Source organism: Equus asinus, chromosome 24 (genome assembly GCF_041296235.1).
Source record: "Equus asinus isolate D_3611 breed Donkey chromosome 24, EquAss-T2T_v2, whole genome shotgun sequence".
Classification (NCBI taxonomy): domain Eukaryota; kingdom Metazoa; phylum Chordata; class Mammalia; order Perissodactyla; family Equidae; genus Equus; species Equus asinus.
Window position 1 is genome coordinate 28,471,176 of NC_091813.1, and position 24,139 is coordinate 28,495,314.

The 24,139-nt window shown below is 40.7% G+C and overlaps 1 protein-coding gene across 6 annotated transcripts in view; it reads right to left on the minus strand.

The window, feature by feature from the left end:
• BACH2 (BTB domain and CNC homolog 2) overlaps positions 1–24,139 on the minus strand; it is a 333,924-nt gene that overhangs the window by 238,962 nt on the left and 70,823 nt on the right. For 4 of the 6 annotated variants that reach the window (XM_044757187.2, XM_070496287.1, XM_014866696.3 and 1 more), the window contains exon 2: positions 16,571–16,683. The gene's annotated coding sequence lies outside the window, so the exon portion shown is untranslated. The remainder of the gene's footprint in view (positions 1–16,570; positions 16,684–24,139) is intronic. The other 2 variants (XM_044757188.2, XM_070496288.1) reach the window with 1 other exon arrangement.

The following is a 24,139-nucleotide window of genomic DNA, read 5'->3' on the forward strand; positions in this document are numbered from 1 at the left end:
AAAATAAAATCAATTTCCAAAGGCTAGCTCTGAACATTTTACCTGTTCTTGACCTTGAATTGCCGGCTTGGCCTAGAGAATAAATCTTAACAGTGATTGTTCATAGCAACTTTGAAGGCAAATTAAAATATTATTGTGCCCTACCACGATTACTCTCCTTTTACAAAGTTTCCAAAGAAAGCAGAGCCAAGATGCTTAAATTTTAACTGAAGCTGAGAGAGTAAATAGTTGCAACACACACACATAGACATTTATATTGAGTCAAAAGCAAATTTTTAAAACCCACCAACAGAAAAAAAGAACTATAATTTTTGGAGAGAAGTAATAATGTAGGTAAGCATCACTTATTTTTTGAAAGGCATATCTAAGCATCCAAGAAATAGTGTTTATGTTTGTTTTAATTGAACTGGGATTTTCTGGAGAGTAGTGGATGGTTCAATGCACGAGTCACATTCAAGAGTGGACTTCCATTAGATTCAAACTGAACAGCTGGACACAGGATGCTACTTAATTCCTTTCTTCCCTATCAGGAGGAGGTGCTAGGGTGCTTGTCTTATTCTCCCATCCGTTTATTTGCTGAGCAACAGGACTCTTGCTTCAAGCTGGTTAATCTGCTGAGCCATGACACATACGAGAAGGCTCTCTGGCAGGACAACATGCTTCCCACACGGAAGGTAGGACAGCAAAAGAATTGAGCAGAGCAACTCTGTACATCTCCTTACCTCTGGGCCTCTGCTTCCCCACCGTGGGACTCTATCTGTTAACTCTGAACATCCTTTAGGGACTAATAGTCCAAGTGTTTGAGATTTCGCATAAGAAAGTGCTATTTTAAATGATTCTTTAAACTATCATTGTAGAGAACTACAAGAAATGTTCAGGCCTGAAAAAAATGTTCATTCATCACCAAAATTGACTCACTTCTAATTAATTGACTATTTCTGCTCTGCTGCTAGTAACAGAATTTTGTCATCATCCACAAACATTTATTGAACATTTACTATACACAGAACACTCGTCTTACGGAAGAGAACAGAAGTTGTCTCCAATAAAAACACTCCGAGTTTCCCTGACATGTCATCCTGCAGAAAGGAGGCAGAATCCTTTCATCTTCTCATCTATCCTGCCCAGGATACCCTGTGCATAATAAAATTTATAGAAAACTAGAATGCTAGAGTCCCTACAAACTTCAGAGATCATCAATAGGCCAGATTATTCTTTGTGTGCTGAAGCCCTGGAGAATCTGACGTAATACGCTATGGACCATTTTCTCCAGAAAAATGCATATGTGCATCAAATATCAGACTCAACTCCTAGCATTTTACAGATACCCCCTGAAGCCAACCTAGGCAAAGACACCAGGCTCACAACTTCCAAGCTACTGCCACTGCTTCATCACACATATGGAGACACCAAGTTTCCAACAGGTGACGTGACTTGGCCACAGTCATAGGGCAGAAACCATCAACAGAGTAAATGGGATGAAACTGAAAATGACGTAGATGCCCCTCAAAACTCCAAATCATCCTTTTCATCAGAAGTCAGGCTTATCATGTTGCCAGGAAAGGTGAAAAGGTGAAATGTTTTGAGAGGAAGATACCTTCCTTTTATCTTAGGGTTCTAGCTGAGCTTCTCACTGGAAAACAGGCAGGTCCTCTTTATCTTGCGCTCAGGCCAGGCCCACCCACGGTTCAAGCTTGCCTTTTTCTGTGTTTGCCTCTGCGAATCAATAAAACCCACACAACCTGAGCACATGCAGAACGGGGGCAAATGTGAGAGTATGAGTTAGAAACCAGTTTTCAGGAACCTTACTGGAGTTCTAAAGAACTCTAAGTTAGCCACATAATGGATGTTTAAGAAGTATTCTGAATTAGGGACTGCTCATTTATTTAGGAAGTAGTTGTCTACTAAAGTGTGAGCAAGTTCTAGAGAGCTGCTTTAATGATTAGATAGAACTAATTTCCAACTACTACATTAATTTGTTCATTTGCAAATGGCTTGTTCTTTCAAGAACTAAAACATTCATCCTGGCATGTAGCATTTACTTTTAGCTTAGCAAATTCATTTACTGTATTTCAAATTCAATTCAACAAATACTCTCCTACAAGACAATGTGATGGAATGAAAATGTGCATGCGTTTTGGAGTCAGTAAGATCAGAATTCAAATACTGGGTCTTCTATATCTAGACGTGATATTCGGCTCATTACTTAAGCATCTCTGAGTTCCTCCCTGTGAGGTTCAGCATCTCTGAGTCCTGTAAAGTGGGAATAATACTACCTACTCTGCAAGTTGGTTGTGAAAATTAGCAGTAATATAGTCTTTCATAAAACAAGCTAGTGCAATACTGGTAAATGTAGGCACTCAATAAAATGGTAACAGTTAAAATAATGATTATTTATGAAATATCTATAAGGATAAACTTCATCTGAGATCCTTCTCCAAAACCTGAATTCATAACATGTAAATGAGTGAGAATTTAAGTCATTCTTAAAGTGACTCAAATTCTTGCTTTAATTTATTCTGACGTATTAAAAACTATAACCACTAAAAATTAAAAGGCCCCTGTTCAAATGACCATCTTTACTAAAGTACTACAGTCAGGTTTTTTGACCAAAAAGAAATCTATAGTACCATTGATGGTTTGAAGTCATTAGATAACACTGCTTTAAAGTAACAGAACAATAAAACAGCAAGAGAATGGTTTCTTCACATGGAACTTCATGACTAAAAACTTAAATTAAATACTATGGTTCAGTATTAATGTGTTTTCACACTACCTACCCAGTTTTCAGACTGTACCTACTTATTCTTTTCAAATTGCTATCACTATCTTTTTCATGGGAAATTTACAAATTACTTTGAGAAGCCAAAAATTTACAGTGGAAATTTCTTCCCAAGTCCTTTTTTAGAATAAACCTATTCAACAGGCAAATCTAAATAATTTTTAGTAGTTCTAAATGTAGAGAATTCACAACTTCTTACTGCAATTGAAAAGGAGCATACAAAGCAATTACTTAGTCACTTATAAAAACCCACGTTCAACTTTTGAAATAATGACTAACCTGATAGGAGAGACAAGACTTTTATAATTAAATACCAAAGTCTAGCCATTTGAGATAAGCACAGCAGGTTATATAATTGTCCCCTGCACTCAAAATACCCTTTTCCCCCTCTTGGATGCATATCATTTTTCAGTTAATAATAGAACATGTAACAAGAAAACTTACTGTATTGTAGGAAACCATTCTAACCACAAACTAAATTTTTACCTGAGAGTAAAACCTCATTAATTTGGATTTCACTCATTTCATAAGGAGAAAAAACGCCCATTAATACTGTAAATAAAATACCCTTGAGAAGATAATTGATTCTAAAGAAAACAAAACAGTAAGCCTTAGGCACTCATTTACATACAAATACTTGGAGTGTTAATTGAAAAGCATTCCAAGCCCAGCTAGAATGGGATTTTCAAATTCGGATACTCTGAAAACTTCTGTTAGCACACTATGATGGACACGCTCAGGAGCACTGTAAGTTACAGGATACACATGACATCCTTTCCTAGAAAGATGGGATGGCTCATGTGTCTAGAGCCATCTAGCACAGTCACTACTCAGCCAGGGACTACATTTCCCAGGCTCCTTGCATTCAGGTGGAGCCATGTGACTCGTTCTCACCAATGGAATACAGAGAGCAAAGAGGTCGAGTCAGGGCTATGGTGGTTAAGAAGTGAGTATTCCTTCTTCATGCTCTCTTTCCCTTTCACCAGCCAGATGTGGACAATCACAACCCTCAAAAGATGGTATAAGGTGGAACTGTACCCCCCTCCCAAATTCATATGTTGAAGTCCTCACTCTCAGTACCTCAGAAAGTGACCTTATTTAGAAACGGGATTATTACAGATGTAATTAGTTACGATGAGGTCATACTGGAACAGGATGAGCCCTATTCCAATATGACTGGTGTCCTTATAAAAAGGCGAAATCTGGACAGAGACAAGAATAGAGGGAAGATGATGTGAAGAGACACAGGGAGAAGATGGCCACCTGCAAGCCAAGGAGAATGGGCTGGATGAGATCCTTCCCTCACAGCTCTCAGAAGGAACCAAGCCTGCCCAACTTTGATCTTGCATTTCTAGCCTCCAGAACTTTGAGACAACAAATTTCTGTTATTTAAGGCACCAGTTTGTGGTACTCTGTTACAGCAGTCTAGAATCTAATACAGATGGTAAGGCCAGAAGATGGAAGGGGGCTGAGTTCAGGATTCTTGAACAACTGCTGAATAAAAGCACTTAACTGAGCAGAAAGACTTACACTGGATTGAGACTTCAGCAAGAAAGGAAACTTTCATTGTGTCAAACCACTGAATTTTGAGGGCTTATTTGTTCTAACAGCTAAATTACTGAATATAAGATTTGATTAAGTAATTTAACTGGCAAGGACATTTTAAAGTTATCTTACATAAAAAACCACAGACACATCACAGGGAACAGTGTAACATCCATGTAAATTTTTAGGATAAAAAGGAACTTGAAAGAAAATTTGAGTTTACAGGAAGATATTTGGGGGTAATTCCCCCAAATCCTCCCCAGGGTACAAATTTACTCCCCTCTGCCAGTAGAAATAGAATTTCCTCAAGAATTTTAAATAAGCCACAATGTCAAGGTTGCTATACATGGTTTAAGTTATGCTATAATTCACTTACATTTTTTTTTTGAAAATTCAGAGAAGCATTTCCCCCAAGTGGCCCAAGTGTGTAAATTTTTACTTTGGTACCAAGGACAACAATACTGTAAAATGAGGTCTCAGCTTTTCCTAAAATTCTCAATATTATTTTTAATCAATCTGTAGAGAAGTCACTATGTAACACCTTCTGCTCTCAAATACAGACAAAATATACACTTCCTTTATGATAGGGTAACTAACATGGAATCAATACACCATTTTCCATTTTCTGATTTTTTTTTTTTTCTTTTTGGTGCATGATGAAAAAGTGGAAGGACAGATATCCTGGCTAAGACATAGAGTTGTAACTCAAAGTACCTCAAAAGCTGAGTTGGCAGCTGGGCTCTCGTGTTTATAGAAAAGCTAGGATGATTCAGCCTGAGCTCAGAGCTCAATTTAGATCAGAGCAGCTGGATTCAAAACACATGTGAGATGTGGCAGCAGGTTTCCAGGTCACACTGATCCAAGACGGAGACCAGAGACCACTCCCCAGAACGATTCCAAATGGAGAAAGTGCCTGAGGGAGAGGGAAACCTCAAAGGTGTTTGGAAGACCAGGCCACAGTCAGCCCTTTCCAAAGGGCCAGTAACATCAGCATTTCCGGCAGCTGGCAGGTGCTGGGGAGGCCAAGGGGAAAGCAGCTGGAGGATGACACTGAACGGCCCCTTAGGCAGCTTTGTCACGGTCAGCAAACATCCCTCACCAACGACTTCTTTCCTGAAGCAGCTATTGTTCAGATTAAACTATGGGAATCTGGGAAATGGAAAACCTTAGAGAGCACACGCTTCCTGCTAAGATCCATGCTTAACTTTGCTTTGTTTCAAAGAGAAAAACTGGAGTAATGGAAGGGGAAACAATTTCTAATGACACTTTTTATCTTGGCGAGAAGAAATCATAGCCACCTCAACTATAATATAGGTTACACGCTGAAATCTACAAGAGGGGAAAAGTAGCACAAAATCTTCCCAGCCCAGTTTTATCTCCATCAGAATTCACCCTGCTCCTTCCTTAATTTTCTTTGAATGTGATATATCCAGAAGGTTGGTGATTTTGCAGCTATGAATTTTATGTGCAAGAAGAAATCCTTCCTCTGTTTTTCCTCACCTTCCTTCTCCGCAGTCTCTCTTCCTCCCGCTCCTTCTTGTCTCTTTGTTGTGAATGTCAGGGCTGTCCGTGTCACAGTCTGACATGATTAGTGTTTCTGACATTACACCAAGAAGCACACAGAGTGCAGGGAGAGCCGGTGGAGGGGCCGGGAGTCAGGACGCACAGCCATTTAAAGAAGTCAAAGGAAAAAAAAGAAGCCCAGCCTCCTTTCTCTGAGGTTCCTTGATTACAGGGCAATGTATCAATCACCCCAGATTTTTCTCATTTATCCAATTAGTCCGTTTTCCTACTCCTGTGGAGATCCCTAAGGTGCAGATCTATTCTGCGAGATCAAAGTCAGTGGCTCCAATAACAGATAAGACAGAATCCGTGACGCTGCAGATTCTCAGGCTGTGAAGTGTAACAGTCGGCGCACTTGGGGAAGAGAGCACCAGTCCATTTCGAGTATCGATTCGCCACTTTGTCACTCTAATGATGTTATCTCATTAAAAGAGATAAATGCCCCACTGTTCTTCCAAGAGCATCTGCTTCTTACTCTTCGCTCTTTTTCAACAGCATGGCTCTCAGCAGCAGCACATTAAAATCAAATTGAAATCCAATGCAAGGCTTGGCCACAGAGCTGCTTACCGACACTTCTTTTTAATTGCTTTTTCCTACTCTCAACCCCATTGCTGCTCCCCCCCAACAGTCCTCCATAGAGACAAGCAATATAAAGAGAAACAGATGCAGAAAGTAATCGCAATAGCAAGTGTGTATTGAGTGCCTATTTTGGGGCGCCTCCATGGTGTCAACATTTACCTTCTACCATGACTTTTCCGGGTATGCAGAACAATCCCCAGCCAGCAAATGAAGAAAGGAAGTTTGAAGTTAAGGTACTTGCAGGTAATGAGAGGCTGGGCCACAATCTGAACAAGGGTCCAACCAACGCAAGTACTTTTTTTAGTCCCCATTTTCATTCGTGGAACAAATAAGTAAATATGACTGTAACTTGACTAGAATAGGTGAAAAAAATGTAAGGGAAGGTGGCAATTATTCTTCAGCCCGCTAACACCCAGGAATATAATGCCATAGGCAGCGCAATGGTTTTGTTTCAACAGATTCTTATTAAATAAAAAAGGTAGCAATTTTCCATAATGAATGTTTTATACATTATTCCTTTGTGTATCAGGCCTCTAAAGTACACATTATTAAAGTCTATTAAAGTCTGTATTTAGCAGCATTACTAATGTGCCTTTGGGGAAATTATTACAATGAAACAGCATCAGTCTTTCACAAAATTTCAATTGTTTAATATTCCTCTTCTGATCTTCAATACATGTGTCTATTTTTAGCTACAGTCAGATCTCATCCGAAATGCCATAAACCCAGCCTAGAGCTGTCACAACAAATTGTTTATGGGTTGGATTTAAGAAAGAACAAGAGATGCAGATATTGCTAATTTCACCCAATGGTTTTATTTTTCCCCATAACTCATTATAGTTTTCCTTCTGTTCTAATTAACAGGTGCTCCTTGATCACTATGACATGTGATGACACTTTACCTCTCTGGCTAGGGTTGGTTATCTTAATTAATCACTTATATTTATATCTCATTGAGACTAGTGTCTCAAAATAATGCCACTTTATTAAAGTCTGAGGGTGGTAAGAAGTTATAAAACTATTCCAAAAAAAAATAAACAAACCAGTACATATAAGCTGTGATTAATCAAATCTAAATGTTTTCATTTAAACCTAAGCACTGTCATTTGAGACTAGAAAATGTCTTCTGAACATTAACTGAGGAATTTCTGCAAATTATGTACTTTTAATATTCTAAATAGGCAACTCTCCTTCTCTAACTAGTATTTATTAATTTTACGACACAGTATGAGGTTTTTAAAAATGAAGCCAATAATGTGCATTCATCCAAAGCACAATGTTCTCCACAAACATCTTATGGAGAACAATAATGTTAGACTTATTTTACAGAGACAAAAGATAACAGGAAGCTGGAAAGAATACCGGCAAACAGCTACACGATACATGGCCTCTATATCACAAAAATGAAGGGGAAAAAGGCAACTTAAAAGTATTAGGTACTCCAATTAATAAGCTGGGTTGGAAATAATCTCTTAGTTACGTATTTCCCCTTTAAACAGCAACCCCACTGTTTGAGATGATCACAAAATCAGGCAAATCGAGTTGATTGTTAATATTCTAAAGAAGGGCAAGTCACAGATTAACTAACTAAATAGTCACGTTTCCAATCACCAATTAACTAACTAGGATGTCACTTAATTGTACCCATTAAGGTCTACTAATTGAGAGAAAAAGGGCAGACCTGAGGGCTTGGAAGACAGAGGCATTCCTCCACATGACGCACAAAGGCCAGAATCCACTTGTCTCTTTGTTACAGGGACCCGGCCACCACCAGCATCAAAGAAAGAGGTTGCAGCACACATCACGCATCCAAAGGGCCTGTCTAATTATGCTGCGGGCTCGTGTGGGCTGAGCTCAATAAGGTGATATAGAAGGAGAACCCACCAGTTCAGTCAACATTCAATTAAAGCTCCACATGAAGGCTGGCACGGAGCAGTCCGTCAATGAAAAAAAAAAAAAAAGCAATACTTATTTTAATCAAGACAATCCTAGGCACTCCTCTTTAAATCCTCAAGAAATAAGGATGAACAAGATTCCAAATCCAACAATCGCAATGTGTGAAGTGCCCCTAAAAAGAACAAAGTGGGACCGAGAAGCCTCCTTCCTTCAAGTGAAACCTGTTTTATGGTCAGTAGCTGTGGTCAAAGAGCTTATCATGATTCACAACCAGGCCTCTCAGACTTGAAATTATATTACAGTCATGTCCAAACATATCCCTTCTCCTGCTCTGCGGCCGTTATGGTCCTAACCCTAAAGTCCAGCCTTTCTACCTGTTCGGACTCTCCTTCATCTTTTCCGACGTGATTGAAGTCAAGTCGGGCCACTGACACCTCCACCCTGAAGTCCAGGCATCGCCATGTTCACATGAACACTGCAGTGCGTGCACACCTTCTCAGGCTGGAGCTGGCTTCCAGGGGCACCAGCAGAATTATTCATCTGACGCTCAAGTTCTCTGTACAGAAAGGTTCTGAGTTTCAACTTATGCCCTGCTTGACTTAACCTACTTCACCTGTTTCTGGTTAAGCAGAAATGAGGAGAAGCCTTGGGACTGAAACAAGCACTGCTGTTGCTTCCATGGTAGAAATGACTATATAAAGAGATAATTCTACATAACTTAGGGAGCAATTCTCAAATAGCGTGCATACGTTTTGTATATAGTTATGCACACAAGTTATATACATGGACACATTTTAAAGATGAACAAGCATAAACAAATTCAGTTAATTCTTTTAAATTTGTCTTCCTCCTACTTCATGCCAAAGTGACCATCTACTGGATTACATTTACTGTACTTTAAATTTGCTCTCCCATAGCTTTCACAAGGGAATTATCTTCCTGTTTCCTTCCTAAAAATTCACTAAATTTCCCAGTGCGATGCATATGGAAGAGACTGGAGGTCTAACTTTGCCATTTCCATACATCCCACAATCAGCAGAATTTGACTTACACGGTAACACAGGTGCTACACTGGGTTTGTGCTGACAACGTCCCATTTAGCGTCACAAACCCCATAAAAATGAAGTTTTTAAAATAAACTAAGGGCAGTTTTGCCTTCGAGATGTAGAAGGTGAGAACAGATGTGCTACAATGTCCAGAGCACTCACTGCTCAGGGCCCAGGGCCCAGCTGCTTCTTCGAGTAAGGACTGCCAAGTCTAGGACGCAGGCACGGTCTAGCTCAGCGCTCCTCAAACTCCTGTCACAGGACGTGCTTCAAAAGCACTGCAGACTTTAAGCAGTTTTTGTTTATGTCAGTTATTTCTATCAAGGTTTACCATATTAAAAGAGAAAACTGAGACATTCTGGGGACACAAAGAGAGACAGTGGAAAAGGCAAAAAATATCTTAGTATTATTACGAGAACCACAAGTCTAAACTTGCACACATCAGCAACGTCTGAACAGCTGAATGAAGAAATGACACAACCTGAGAGCAAGAGGATGTAGTGTCCATTTAAAATTTTTTGAGGGGCTGGCCCCGTGCCCGAGCGGTTAAGTTCATGCGCTCCGCTTCGGCGACCCAGGGTTTCGCCCGTTAGGATCCTGGGCGCAGACATGGCACCGCTCATCAGGCCATGTTGAATTAGCAGAACTAGAATATACAACTGTGTACTGGGGGGCTTTGGGGAGAAGAAGAAAAAATAAATAAAATTAACCCGCTCTTTAAAAAAAAAAAACTTGAGCCACTGAATCAAAGGGCAGTATCTCTTTCTAGAGCATTTCTCTACTTACTACCGCCCCAAAACCATTAGTACATTAAAATACCCCTTCCTGGTAACACGTCAAATAGAACGACTCCCAGGTCCCAGCCTCTGTTTTGACCAATGGCTCTCTCTCTTTTTTCTATCTGCACGCTAAACAGCTTCAACCAGTTGTACCTCAAATGCAAAACAGCTAAAATAGTATTTATTTTAAAATGCTTGCTTTTCTCTGATTGTTAATCATATACACAAATACTTATTGTAGGAAAGTTGAAAATACTGAAAAATATGTTTTAAAATAAGAAACAAATGCATACCATGTACCCACCCTCTGAGAAAACCATTGCCAACATTCTGGGCAGTATCCTTCCAGTCTTTTTATCATGCATATTTAAAAAATACAGTGAAGTTCATACATTATTTTAAAATATGATTTTTAGTATGGAAGAATGCACATTGCTAAAGAAAATTTAGAACATAGATGCAAAAAGATAGTGCTCTTAATATTTTCTTTTTTTTCTCTCCTTTCTTGCTGAGGAAGATTCTCCCTGAGCTAACACCTGTTGCCAATCTTCCTCTTTTTTCACTTGATGAAGATTAGCCCTGAGCTAACATCTGTGCCAATCTTCCTCCACTTTATATGTGGGACGCAGCCACAGCATGGCTGATGAGTGGTGTAGGTCCATGCCTGGGATCCAAACCTGTGAACCCAGGCCACCAAACTTAACCACTAGGCCACAGGGCCAGCCCCAAAGATAGTGCTCTTAATATTTTGATGTGTATCTGCAATCTTTTTTCCTGTCAGCAGACTTGTACCTTTTATTTAAAAAATGAAATAATGATCAAACTGCACATATTGTTATGTAATTCACCTTCTTCACAATTTATTTAGAACATCTTTTTATGTCATTAAATATTCTTCCATTCCTCCTTGGTACTTTTATTGTATGGCTGTACCATGGTTACCATCTGTAAAAAATTACTGTTGTAATAATATGTGATAATCGTTTTTGCTAAATTTTTATATACATTCATGGCAATTTTCTTTGAGTAACTGTTCTAGAAATGAAACTTTTGAGTCAAAAGATATATGTACTGGGGCTGGCCTGGTGGCGCAGCGGTTAAGTTCGCACGTTCTGCTTCAGCGGCCCAGGGTTCACTATTTCGGATCCCGGGTGCAGACCTACGCACTACTTATCAAGCCACACTGTGGCAGGCGTCCCACATATAAAGTAGAGGAAGATAGGCATGGATGTTAGCTCAGGTCCAGTCTTCCTCAGCAAAAAAGAGGAAGATTGGAGGCAAATGTCAGCTCAGGGCTAATCTTCCTCAAAAAAAAAAAAGACATACATACTTTTGAGGTTTTGATATACATTGTTTAAGTCCCCTTGAGAAATGTGTTCTTTCACTAACTGTGTATGAGAGCCTGACAGTACCAATCCTACCTTCGCTGAGTAAAGTTTATAAATCTTCATCAACAGCATAGGTGGAAAATGCCATCTCATTATTTTAATTTGCATTTCTTTGATAACTGTGGAGGTTAAACATTTTCTTCTATGTTATTTATTGATCATACTTCTTCCTTTATTGGTTTGATATTTCTGTTCTTTGCCCATTTTCTATTAGAGCAATCATCCTTATCTGATTAATTTGTAACAGCTCTTAATAAATTAGCTAAGTTAAGTCTCTGTGCTACATGTTGTAAATATTATCCTGGCTTGTCTTTTGTGTTTTAGGGTAGTTCAGAATGTCTTTTGATGGAAAGAAATTTTGAGATTTTACATATCAAATACATTCTCTTCCTTTGCAATTTCTGCTGCTAGAAATTAATAAGGCCTTCCTTACTCCAAGATCATTTAATTTTTATTTGTATTTTCTTGCACGTCACTAGTTTTTGAAGTATGCAGTATTTCTTCAAAGTCTGCCATGAGGGGGAAGTTGGTCACTGCTTTCACAAAAACAACAGTGGAAACTCATTAAATACAGACTGGTCATCTGGTGAAACCACCAAGAGTGTCCTAGAAAGGGGAAGAGAGAGACCGCATATGTTCACTGTTCACCAATTCCTTATACTGCATCCAGTAGCTCTGTTAACTTGCTCTTCGAGTGCAAGAAGTTTAAAATGGAAAAAGTTTTAACATTAGGTTTATGTTTAAACCTCTGGGATGTGATGACTCTCTTCAACTTGGTCAGAACAAAAGCTTCTCACGGCACATACCGTCGTTTTGCTCACTGATGTACTGCATGCACAGTGCGCGGCAGACAGTATGCCCTTGATAGACACATGTTGGAGGAGCTGATGTCTAATGAAGTAATGTGTATGCCAGGTGTTGGGTGGGAGAGCCGGGGGTAACTCTGGACTTCACTGCTCCGTATTAAGGAGGAGAAAGTAAAAACTCTCAATGAAGGCAGAAACTAAATTTTAGTTTTACTTTTCAGTTAACTGTAGAGATATTAACGTGAGTGTGAAGGTGAAACTGCCTCAAACCTGGCACAGTAGGATACGGTGCTGAATACTGGAAAATATTCACAGAAGGAGTTCTATTGGGCACATATTAAGCAAAACAGTGGCGTCCACCCACCAAGAGAGATAAGAGACACTACTTCATTCGATACTATGGCATTTGTCCAAAGCAATAACAGTCAGATCTGGCTGAACATAACAAGGGAGAAACAGTTCTCAAGGAGATTCTTTTTCACTGTAGGGGGGAAGGAGGGGAGCATTCTGTGTAATAATGGAAAAATCAATTATTTTTCAATCAGATGGAGTGTCCTCATAAATTCAAGACAGAGAACAGCATGGAATATGCCTTCATGAAAACAATGACCATGAGGGAAAGAGTTTAGGATCATAACCCAAAGGTTGCTGCTAGGAAGGAGAGGTCCTTTCAGAACAGAAACTGTCTGTGAGTGTAGTTTTGTGAATTTAAATAGTGGTATTTACTGAACAAACATCACTCTGCCCAATTTGCCTCTACAAAACCCATCCTGTCCAACCTGCCTCCCATTTGGCTGGTTGTTTTTTTTTTAAGTAACACACTAAAATCCTCTCTTTACACAGATAATACAGAGACAACACAGAAAAACTCATAACATTAATCCTTCTTACTAGCAAAAATTTCTAACACAGTCTTGCAACCCTTATCGGCAGGGATATGTTCTGAGAAATGCTTCATGGGTTGATTTCATTGTTGTGTGAACATCACAGAGTGTTCTTACACAAACCTAGATGGTACGGCCTACTACACACCTAGACTACATGGTACTAATCTTATGGGACTACCATTGTATACGTGGTCCATTGTTGACCAAAATGTTGTTATGGGGCACATGACTGTGTATTATATACATATATTTATACATATTAACAAGAGAATGACCAAAAAAGTAGAAAGGATGAAGACTTTTGACTTCAAAAATTAAAAAGTTAAAATTTAAAAAAGTTGAAATTTAAAAGTTAAATTATAATTATAAAGTTTTTGATCGATATAAAGATCAGAAAGTCAGCTCTTGCAGAGAGATCTAAGGAGAATATGAAAGCTGGAAAGGAGGTCTTCAAGTCTGCATAAAGGCCAGGGAGAAGGAGTACCCAGGGGAAATCTGTGCACCCTCAATTTCTTCAACACGTAAGGCTGGGAACACAAAGCCTAGAATGTACAACCAGTAAAGCCTGTTTATAATATATCAAAAACGTGAATAAACATGAGGGTATCTATTCTGTATAAACTTTTTGAGGTGGATATCAAACTGACATATTCCATGAACACTAGACTCAGGAAATGGCACCAGGTTCATGACAAGCATTGTGCTTGGGAAAGCCCTCTTTTTGTCTTCTGCCAGCACTAATACACCAGCATGCTAACTATCTGAGGGCCAAAACTGCACCCCTTCCTGGTGCTCCCTCAGTCTCTGACACAGATAGAAGTTCAAGAATGTGAAGAATAAAGTCACTACCAGGTGGATGGCAGTTCACTGATCACCAGGTTAGCCGTGTTAAATTACTCAGACAAACTGCCAATCACTTTTGCCATGGGGGCCATTCCTGTATTTTCTAGAGGTATGGTCTCTAATTGACCCAAAAGAGAGCTGTCAAGGCCTAACTGTGATCAGAATCGTCCTGGTGCTTCGCAGGAGTAACACTGGACCCAAGAATGCTGTGGCCATCCTCTATCCTGACACTTTCCTCATAAAAGTGTCCCATTAATTAGCTGGGGCTTGGGAAGGAAGGAGAATATTTCATGTATATCCAAGGAAGAGGAGAGCGCCAATTCAAATGCATAATCCTTCAATTTACTAGGAACAAATCCACTTAAAAAATCAATCACACCCACAAAAGTATTTCCAGCATTCTAACTCACATATCCTAATCAGCAAGACGATTCGCCGGTTCTATTTGTGCAGAGAAGAGCTGTTCCCCAGAGAGTGACCTATTCTTTGTCTTACACCAAGAAAACCGTAAGAAAAATGCTGACCTATGAGCATTACACATCATGCTTAATCACTACTTTAAATTAAAATAATATAAAATAAAGCATTCATTGAGTCACTCAGGCAGAACATAACTTCCCAAGAAACAGACACACCTACTGAGACACTTGAAATTTCTAAAGAGTCTGGTTCCCAGCTGGGTATCAAGAGTCAATCCATGACATCAGGTCTGGAGCCGCCCTGGAGAAGCTCAGGGCAGGGCTGTCATAGTAAACCATGCTTGCCAATCAGATTTCCCAAGAGCTGTCTTAGCTTTTCAGGACTCCAAACTCTAAATAATAGAAGCCAAGCTTTGCAATGACCACAATGATGGATCTCCTCCCTGCTCCCCACCCTCCAATCATGATTTTGGGGCAGAATACCTGCCCACCTTCCCATATTCCAAAAGCTCACTTCTCAAAGACTGCCTGAAGCTAAGTGTTTAAGCCAGAGGGGGAAAAAGAAGTCAGCACAAGATTTCCTTTTCTTGAGCCTGGCTCAGCCAAATGAAAATCTCTCAAAAAACAACTGCTTATTTTTTCCTGGTCTCTTCTGATGAGATAAAGCAGCCACCCCTGAGAAGGCCCAACGAACGGCCATGAGAAAAAATGCCACAGGGAAGGGGTTTGGTTGTCACTAATGAAGTGATAGAAGGGGGATGCAACATAGAAGACAGTCTCTCACTACAAAGAATTACTGATCCAAACACCAATAGTGTCGAGGTTGAGAAATCTTGCTCCAGCCGTATCAAACTCTTTGTTGTTCTCTAAATATGCCAGACTTTCTCACATGCTTTTGTGTCTAAACATAGGCTGTGTCCTTTACCTGGAATGCCTTGCCCTACTTCTGCATCCAAGAAATTACCATTTATCATCCAGGATACAACTCAAAATGTTGCCTCCTCTATATTGTTGTTTCCAGATCCCCTAGAATTGGAGACTTCTCCTCCTCCTTCTCCCCCCCCTTTTTTTTTTTGCTGAGGAAGATTTGCCCTGAGCTAACATCTGTTGCCAATCTTCCTCATTTTGTTGAGGAAGATTCTCCCTGAGCTAATATCTGTTGCCAAGCTTCGTCTTTTTTTTGTATGTGAGCTGCCACCATAGCATGGCTACTGACGAGTGGTGTAGGTCAGCGCCCAGGAACCAAACCTGGGCTGCCAAAGCAGAGTGTGCCAAACTTAGCACACTTTGTTAGAACACTAGCCATGTGGCCCCAGAATTGTCTGTTACCTGCTGAAGGCAAGACCCAAGCCTCATTCAGTGTATATCTCCAGATGTACATGAAGGCTCCAGAGCGTCCATCTGGTAGCCAACTGGGGCCTGCTAAATCAATGAGGGAACAAACAGAAATGTTGCAGATGCACTTAAGACTCTCTTGCAACAATGTCTAAGGGACAACTGTGTCCCCAACATCAAAAACAAAAATAGCAAACATTAACAAATGCTTATAATGTGGACAGGCACTATGTTAAGTACTGGTGCACATATCAACTCACTTATCCTTACAACAACCCTATGAAGTGTCGAGGTACCATTATAACCAGCATCTTACAGAAAAGTTAAGCCACTTGCCCAAGGCCATCAAAGCAAGCATCTGGAAGAGCTGATATTTAAACCCAGGCAGTCTGGCTCCAGAGCCTCAATCATCTAACATTCGTGCCAACGCAGTTATACTAACAACCAGTATGTCAGCTGCTCAGAGGCCTCTGACAAACACAAGTGACAACTCTGGAAGACTATACAACCGTAGAGTAGCCATCAGCTCCTGTGAACGTGCCTGTAAACACTGCTCACTGCAGTCACACAACTCTCCAACCTCTGGAACGCTTCTGACAGGACAAGGAACCTCCTCACACCATGGAAAGATACTACATACCGATGAAAACTCATATTACCATAAAGAAGACGAAAAGGCTGATTCCCTAAAGTACCTCTTACCTTGTTCATGCTGCAGGGACTGGAGCGAGGGATCAGACATGTCACAACGCGAGGCAGCTCTTGAAGATTCTCCTCGTTCCTATACACCTCACTTCCCAAAGCAGACAGCTGCACTGCAAACACGAAGAGGAAATCCATTAGCTGGTGCTCGGGAAGGCACAGAACAGTCCTGTGTCCATTGGAACTTTCTCTCATGATGGCAATTCTCCATGTCTGTGCCATCCAGTATGGTAACCACCAGCCACGTGTGGTGACCGAGCACTTGAAATGTGGCTAATGTAACTGAGGGCTAAATTTTATGTAATTTTAATTAAAATATAAATGTAGACAGCCACGTGTGGTTAGTGGCTACCGTACTGGACACTGCAGATCTAGAGGGTCAAACCAAGAGTCTTGAGGCCACAGACACTGGGCATGCAGTGCCCGAGGAATATCTGGATATTATATGCTCAGAGTTGACTACAGATACATGGGGACAAGAATACCCATTCATTCAATAACTATTTTTTGAGTACTTACTAGGTGCTGGGTACTGAGGACACAGTGATCAATAAGCCAGAGAGGTCAGTGACTGAAGACTTTCTAGTTCAGGCTTTGGCCTCCTTAGGAAGGGAAAGGATCTAGCATGTGAGCACCTATTGTGCGCCAGACCTCAGTGCCTTCCCCGCGGCCCACAAGGAATAGACAGGCATTTGCTGGAGCCTGACTATACCATTGCCAGGGCTTAATGCTAAAACCTTCCAGAGCTCCGTGGGAGGTGGTATCCCAGAGGGAAACCAGGAGGTCAGTCCCCCATGGGCCAAATGAACCACACGATCCAACACCTCCTCAGATAAAATAAGAGTCCATGTTTTTATCTATGTTATTGGTTCTTTAGGTAGGTTTTTTACTCCCTTGAACACATTTTAGAGTAAAACAGTTATTGTACGGTTCCAGGGTCCTTTATTTTGAGGAAATATTAAGGAAAAACAAAGAAAATATCTTTGACCACTTAATTAAAATCTGTAGCCTTTTTGTTTGAAAGATGTTTATGGGTGGACTTGAGAGGAGAAGAAAACATTGTAAGGATCTTTGTAATCACCTTATTTCTGTGTTATTTTTTCAGGTTGCATCTAGGAAGAATTTATATATCTGAACCTTTCCATAAAGATTAGAACTGGAGGTTTAAATGGAACTACAGTGCCTTAAAATATTTTTTTTAATTATAATAATAACAACAATAATGAAAATGTTCAATAGGAAAAGGAAAAAGTACTCATAATCCCACTAGCCTACCACAATCACCTTTAGTTCCTAGCAATTAGCTTTTGTCTACTGGAAAATGACACAAAACCCTGGCACGTCTGCTAACTGAGTGAGAACACAGACAAGTCCAAGGCTGTATTCCTCATATTAATAACGTCTTTGACTATTAAGAAAATGATTTTGCAATTTATATTTTAAAAAGATTAACTCCTACTCCACACACATTACTATTCTGTGAACATAATATTATTAAATTTCTTTTATAAATCAGAAGATAGGAAGAGGAAATTGCAGATCACTCCCTGGTTATTTGAGAGAGATTCCAAAGAAAATACCACATTCAGTCACAGCAATAACATATTTTAACAATGATGTACAACACGGAGAGACCCTGGAATTCCAACTCTGGAGCCTAAATACATCCAAACACCCCCATATGTACACGACGCCGGGGTAACCACTGCTTCAAAATCAAGAAAATTCAGTATCTAATTCTAACCAACTTTAAAGTGATTGAAAGAAAATTAGGCTTACAACTTTTACTCTTTGAATTTCCAGAAGCAGACGCTAATAAATTTCTGAGTTTTAAAGTAGAACTCTATACACATTGTTTCCTTTTTAACATATGTATTCGATCCATGTAAAAACTACAGCCCAGCACTTAACTGGGATGTTTGTCCAAATGCCTTGTAGATACCCGCGATCACAATTCCATTCAATGTACACATTGGTATCAACACAGGAAAGGCGGGCACAAGAAGATAATAATAAACAGACAAGGATTCTTGAACATAATTTCCCCAAGGAAATTCCACCCAGCTCCAACCATGCCACGATCCCCATTGCCTCAGAACTTGGGTACAGAGTCTGCAATAAACTAATTACAGATCCTCCCTTGTGGCCCCCCCATGCCATGCACGTTGGTTTTACAACAAAGTCAGAATAAAAACTCGTCAAAGGAAATACTAGTCACACAGAAAGTTCTTAATAAATATTATGAATAGACTTTTCTTTTTGCTTTCATTCGCAGAACCTAGGATGATGCAGACTATTAACATAGGATCTTAAAAACAATGTTGATAATTATTGCAGGTTGCCTTCTGGATTTTTTAAAAAAGGAAAATCTTTTCATGTCCAGGATTGTAAATCTTTTAAAAATATCCTTAAGAATATTTTACAGCTTGATAGTGCTCAAAACTGTACAATGCACTTTTATATTAATACTCTCAATTAGTACTGATAACAATACTGAGTGGTTTCCTAATTAGGAAACCAAAGGCAGAGAGGAAAAAGAATTCTTCTTAGTCATGCTGTAATAGGCAGAGGACCCTGGGCTAGAAGTGACTTCACTGAATTAAAATATGTACAAAGACCACAAATGAAAAACCTCCTCCAATAAAATACACACACACACACAAACACACAAAGACCACCATTAACAGAAAACACCTCAATGAACACAGACAGTTTTAGAAACTGGGTCAGCTTGCTTCTGGACAGCAACCAAAGAGAGTGGCCTCGTTATATGAAGTACTTTCAATTTCCTTTGAAATAGAGTGTACCTGTTGTTTTGTAGCCAATTCAGTTTATGAAGAAGGTTAGAGAAATCTATAGCTTAAAACAGGAGGGACTGCCTCTTAAGTATAAAGCATTAGGGAAAAAGATACCTGAGTCACCATGGTGGAATTAGGGAGTTTCCTTTTTATTCTATTCTTCAATGTTTCTTTTTAATTGTTCAAGAAGTGGGATTCTTCTGATACTTAACAAAAGGAAAGTACAGCTGCCTTTAAGTTGATCCCAGAAGCTAATGTGTGACATCTACTCGGTTGATCCTAATAGAGGTGGTTCAATGGGCAGCGAAGCCTGTGGTCAACCCTAGGCTTCTAAAAGGGTAATGGAATACACTTCATCTTCCCAGGTGGATAGAAGTGTATGTAAGCAGGAAGGTGGAGACAGGGTAAGTGTAAGAAGAAGAGATCAAAGAGAAGGAAGAGAAAAGGTGAAGGCTGCGAAGAGAGGAGAAAACTCAAGGGCAGGGGGACAGACAGACAGCTAGACACAGGTTCAGTGATGTGGCCCAATGCCCCTCACCAGCCAAGTCCTGACTACGGAAGGGACTGAGAGATTCGGGCTCCTGGTGACAAGGCCACATCCTATGCTTCTGGAGGATTACACACTCTCACGTGTAGAGCCGGGTGTCAGCAAGTGAGAGCTGGAGTAAAGGGAAGACCGGGCCTCCCTGTTTCACCACTATTTATTTCCCATCAACCTCCACCTACCACAGAGAAGAATCTATTTTACCTGGATGACTGAGACTACGGTATACAGGGTTGGTGACAACAGCATAAGTTGACTTTATTCTCTTCTCCTCACTCTATAGAAAAGCTTAAATGTGTCAAAGGGCTGGGTTTTTGTGTACTGGGCTATTTCTTGGCCCTTGAAAATGCAACTAATATTTATTGCCAATGTAGAATGGGATATGATGAGTTGGGCTCATCTCCTCACTCCAACTTCCCCACCCCCTTCCTAGACGTTCATTCTAGAAGGCTTTTGTAACATAACTCAAAGCTGGGTAGCTCAGGCACTCCTCTGGGAAATAGGCCCACAGGAACAAGCAGGCCACTCCTCACAGTCTTAAGAGTCTCACTGGCTTTTAGATATAACACACTCTGAGGTAAGTCTGTGGCGTGGTCTCTTGTCCCTCCCCTCCGTGCCACTGAATCCAGCAGCCTAAGTAGAGAGCCAGGGCATGAGGACAAAAGAGCTTCTGGGAAGTAATAAGACGAACAGGCTTTGGTGAGAAAGAGAGAGAAGGCAAGATGACAAGAGTCTAGAGGAAATTCTCTAAATCTAGGACTTAAGAGGTTGGGAAATCAGATGAAGAGATGAGAGAATATCCCTAAGATCCTCCACCCTGTTTTGATGGGTTGGAGTAATCCACATGTCTCTGAAGCAGATGTCTCCTGACAACCTTCAGCTGGAATCCTCGTGCAAGACTGGATAAATGTAAGACCATTTTATTACAGACAGTCCAATCCCTCCCTTCCACAATAAGGAGCGTGGTGCTGGGATTAAAAGATCCAAAGGTAAAGCAACCAACAGATGGCTGCTCCTCCCCCAAATGCACGCACACCTCCCAAGTGACTGGCTCCTTCCCTTCTTCTGAACAAAGAGGCAGAGGGACCAGAGCAAAGCTCCCTGAGGAGCTTCTTGCAGGTCTTGCTCCATCTTCAAAGTTACAGCAGGCATGTGGCTCTGGTTCTTCAGGACCTCCATGTCCTTGCTAGCCCCACATTAAGGCAGCAAGCATACCACGACGTGGTTCTGCCCCAAGAGACTGGACAGTGTCTGCCCTTCTGCCTTGTTCCCCTGTGCCCCCGCTTCGTAGCATGCCATGGAAAACATACATCAAGCATCATCAGATGCCTTCTTCCCCAAGGACAGGTTAGGCAATTTGAAAACTAATCTTCTGAAATTTTAACTAGTATATGAGCTATGGTTCAATATGAAATTATGATAAGGAAGGGGAAATGAGAGGATTATAAATTATAAAGGAGAGAGACACTGTTGGTAACACAAAAAAATTGCCCTGAGAGCCAGATGGGGAGTAGCAGAGTGCCAAGTGGGAGAGCGTCCACTGATTTCACATGACTACTGGCATACGTGCTGCGGGGTTCCCATGCTTAGGCGAATCCTAAGTGAGGATAGCTAATGTTCAGATTCAGGGCTATCACTCTATAAAAGGTCAATTTCAGTCTCCCACTGATTTAGGAATATCTTAATTAAAGGTATAATACAGAACCCTTCCCAAGAGGTTACCTGGCTCAGCCCTCTTCTCTTGCCTGGGTGACTACCTAAACCAGAGGATGCAAATTCAGATGACTACAGGGGTCAAGAAAGAATGAGATGACGGAATGGTCAGGCCAGCAAAGACAATGTGGGGGAGACGTGCTGGAGAGTCTGCCACTCAACTGTAGATCCAGGAAAGTAGGAACAAGGCACATGTTTCCAGAACTTCTGACATTCAAGAAGGCCAGGAAATTGGGCAACTATGTAAAATCACGTGCTTTTTTTAATGCTGGCAATTTATATGAATACTTCGGAAATCCCATGGGGTTGGATTTGGTCAGCCAGTTTGCATCTTCTGCTGTGCACTTTTCCTGTCTGTCAGGGGATTCTTTGTTCCTTTAAATCTCCAGGGCCGGAGGCTCCGAACCTGTCTCCTGATCCTTCTAGGGTTGTACCATTGTAGCAAGCCCAGCAGCAAGAGTGGGCAAGCAGGGCTCAGAGTCACGTCAGACAGTCTGAATATCAACTCTGCCTCTCTGTACGTGATTTTGGCAAGTCACAAACCCTCTCTGAGTCTCTATTCCTTCATCCATAAAATTGGGGAAAATTCTTCGTACCTCCTAAGATTGTTTTGAGGATTAAATGGAGTAACATGAAGAAAGTACTTGATGTATGGTATTAAAAAAAAAAGATAAAGCCCTTCTCTTCCTGTTCTCCCATCACCATTCAGCACCACCTTATTCTGCTTGTAATGGCATGTAGGTGTTACCTCTCAATCACTCTAGTGGATTCTAAGTATTTCAAGGGAAGAGATCTTGTCTGTTTTATGCCCAAATAGCCAGCACCTATCCCACTGCCTTACACAGAGGAGGCACTCAACATATACAAAATTTAATTATAATGTTGCTACGGACTGAATGTCTATGTCCCCCCCCGCAAATTTATATGTTGCCTAATCCCCAATGTGATGGTATTTGGAGGCAGGGCCTTTAGCAGGTAATTAGGTTTAGATGAGGTCATGAGGGTGGAGCCCCCATGATGGGATTAGCCCCCTTACAGAAGAGATACCAGAGAGCTTGCACATGTGTTCGCTCTGCCGCCTCCCCAACACCCTCCATGTGGGGAAGTCAGCTGTCTGCAAGACAGCTCTCACTAGGAACCAAAGGAACCAGCACCTTGATCTTGGACTTCCCAGCCCCCAGAACTGTGAGAAATAAACTATCATTTAAGCCGCCCAGTCTATGTCATTCTGTTATAGCAGCCTGGAGTGATTGAGACAAACGTTTAGGAAGGTCTTCCTTAAATCTAGAACCAACTGAGCCTATTTCCCCTTATTCTATCCTCTTCTAATGCTTTAATACCAATATCTATATCTATTCCTTATTTGGCTAGAATATTTTGAGACTAAATGAAAAAAAACAGGTCCAAATTAAGAATAAAATACTGAAGAATTTTCTCTTGAGAAGTATGACATCACTTTTAGGTCATTGGGGTACTCTTTGGGTACTCTGCATACCTCAGAAGAAAAAAATTAAACATAAGAGATTTCATCACCCTATTAATAAAGAATCATACTTTAATTTTAATCATACTTTAATCCTAATTTAATTTTAGCATCCTCAACTCATGTTTGCCAACTGCATGTCATTGCATGAGGTGTACTTGGTGGCTGTCCAGAATTCTAGGCAATCCCCAATCCATTTGTCCACTCTGGATTGAGAAAGCTGAGTTGTATTCATCTAGGACAAAGATTTACCACCCAAGCCTGACTCACCCGGTTTCTTTGATTTTATGCTGAAAGAATCCCAGATACCTTCAAACAATCTCAGCTTCCCTCTCCCTTGGGGGGTTTGCTGAACAATTCAGGCAAACACATTTCCTGTGATTTGGTGAGAAGCTAAAATAACTCAAGAGAAGGCCTAGTTGGTGGGATACTTCAGAACAATACCTTGAAAAGGAAGCAATGACAAGGGAAATCAATAAGAAGATATCTCTTTACAGAAGCTCAAGGGGACCACCTATCTCTCCAATAAAAGGTTTCCAATTAAGGGACTTAAGTATTCTCAACAATACCTTGAGGATAAGTAAGCTGTAATGAGGGGCAATCGCCTTCCTGGGGCTAGAGCTTACAACAGCAACTCCTCTGCTTAGTAAGCCAGAGTGGATGTAATGCCTTGTTCCTCTGGGAAGAAACTTTCATTAATCCTCAGAAGAAAGCTCAATTTGACATGATGGGCCCTTGTCAAAAGCAGTCTCAGGGATTCTCTGTTAATCTCTGCTTTCCGAGGCTCAAATTCTGTGCTTTCCAATACAAGCTTCTCTTTAGTGTGGCTTGTTCTTTGTGCGGGTGTGCCACATCCTGAGTTGTTAACCTCCCCAAAGGGATCTAGTGTTTGCTTCCTCCAGAGCCCTAGGCTTTTAATGCTCTTGCACCAATTTAGTTCTACGTCAAAATAACTGGAGTCTGCATACCACGCAGGTAGCATAACTACGGACCCCACAGCTATTCTATCAATGTCACCTTCCATCTCCCCA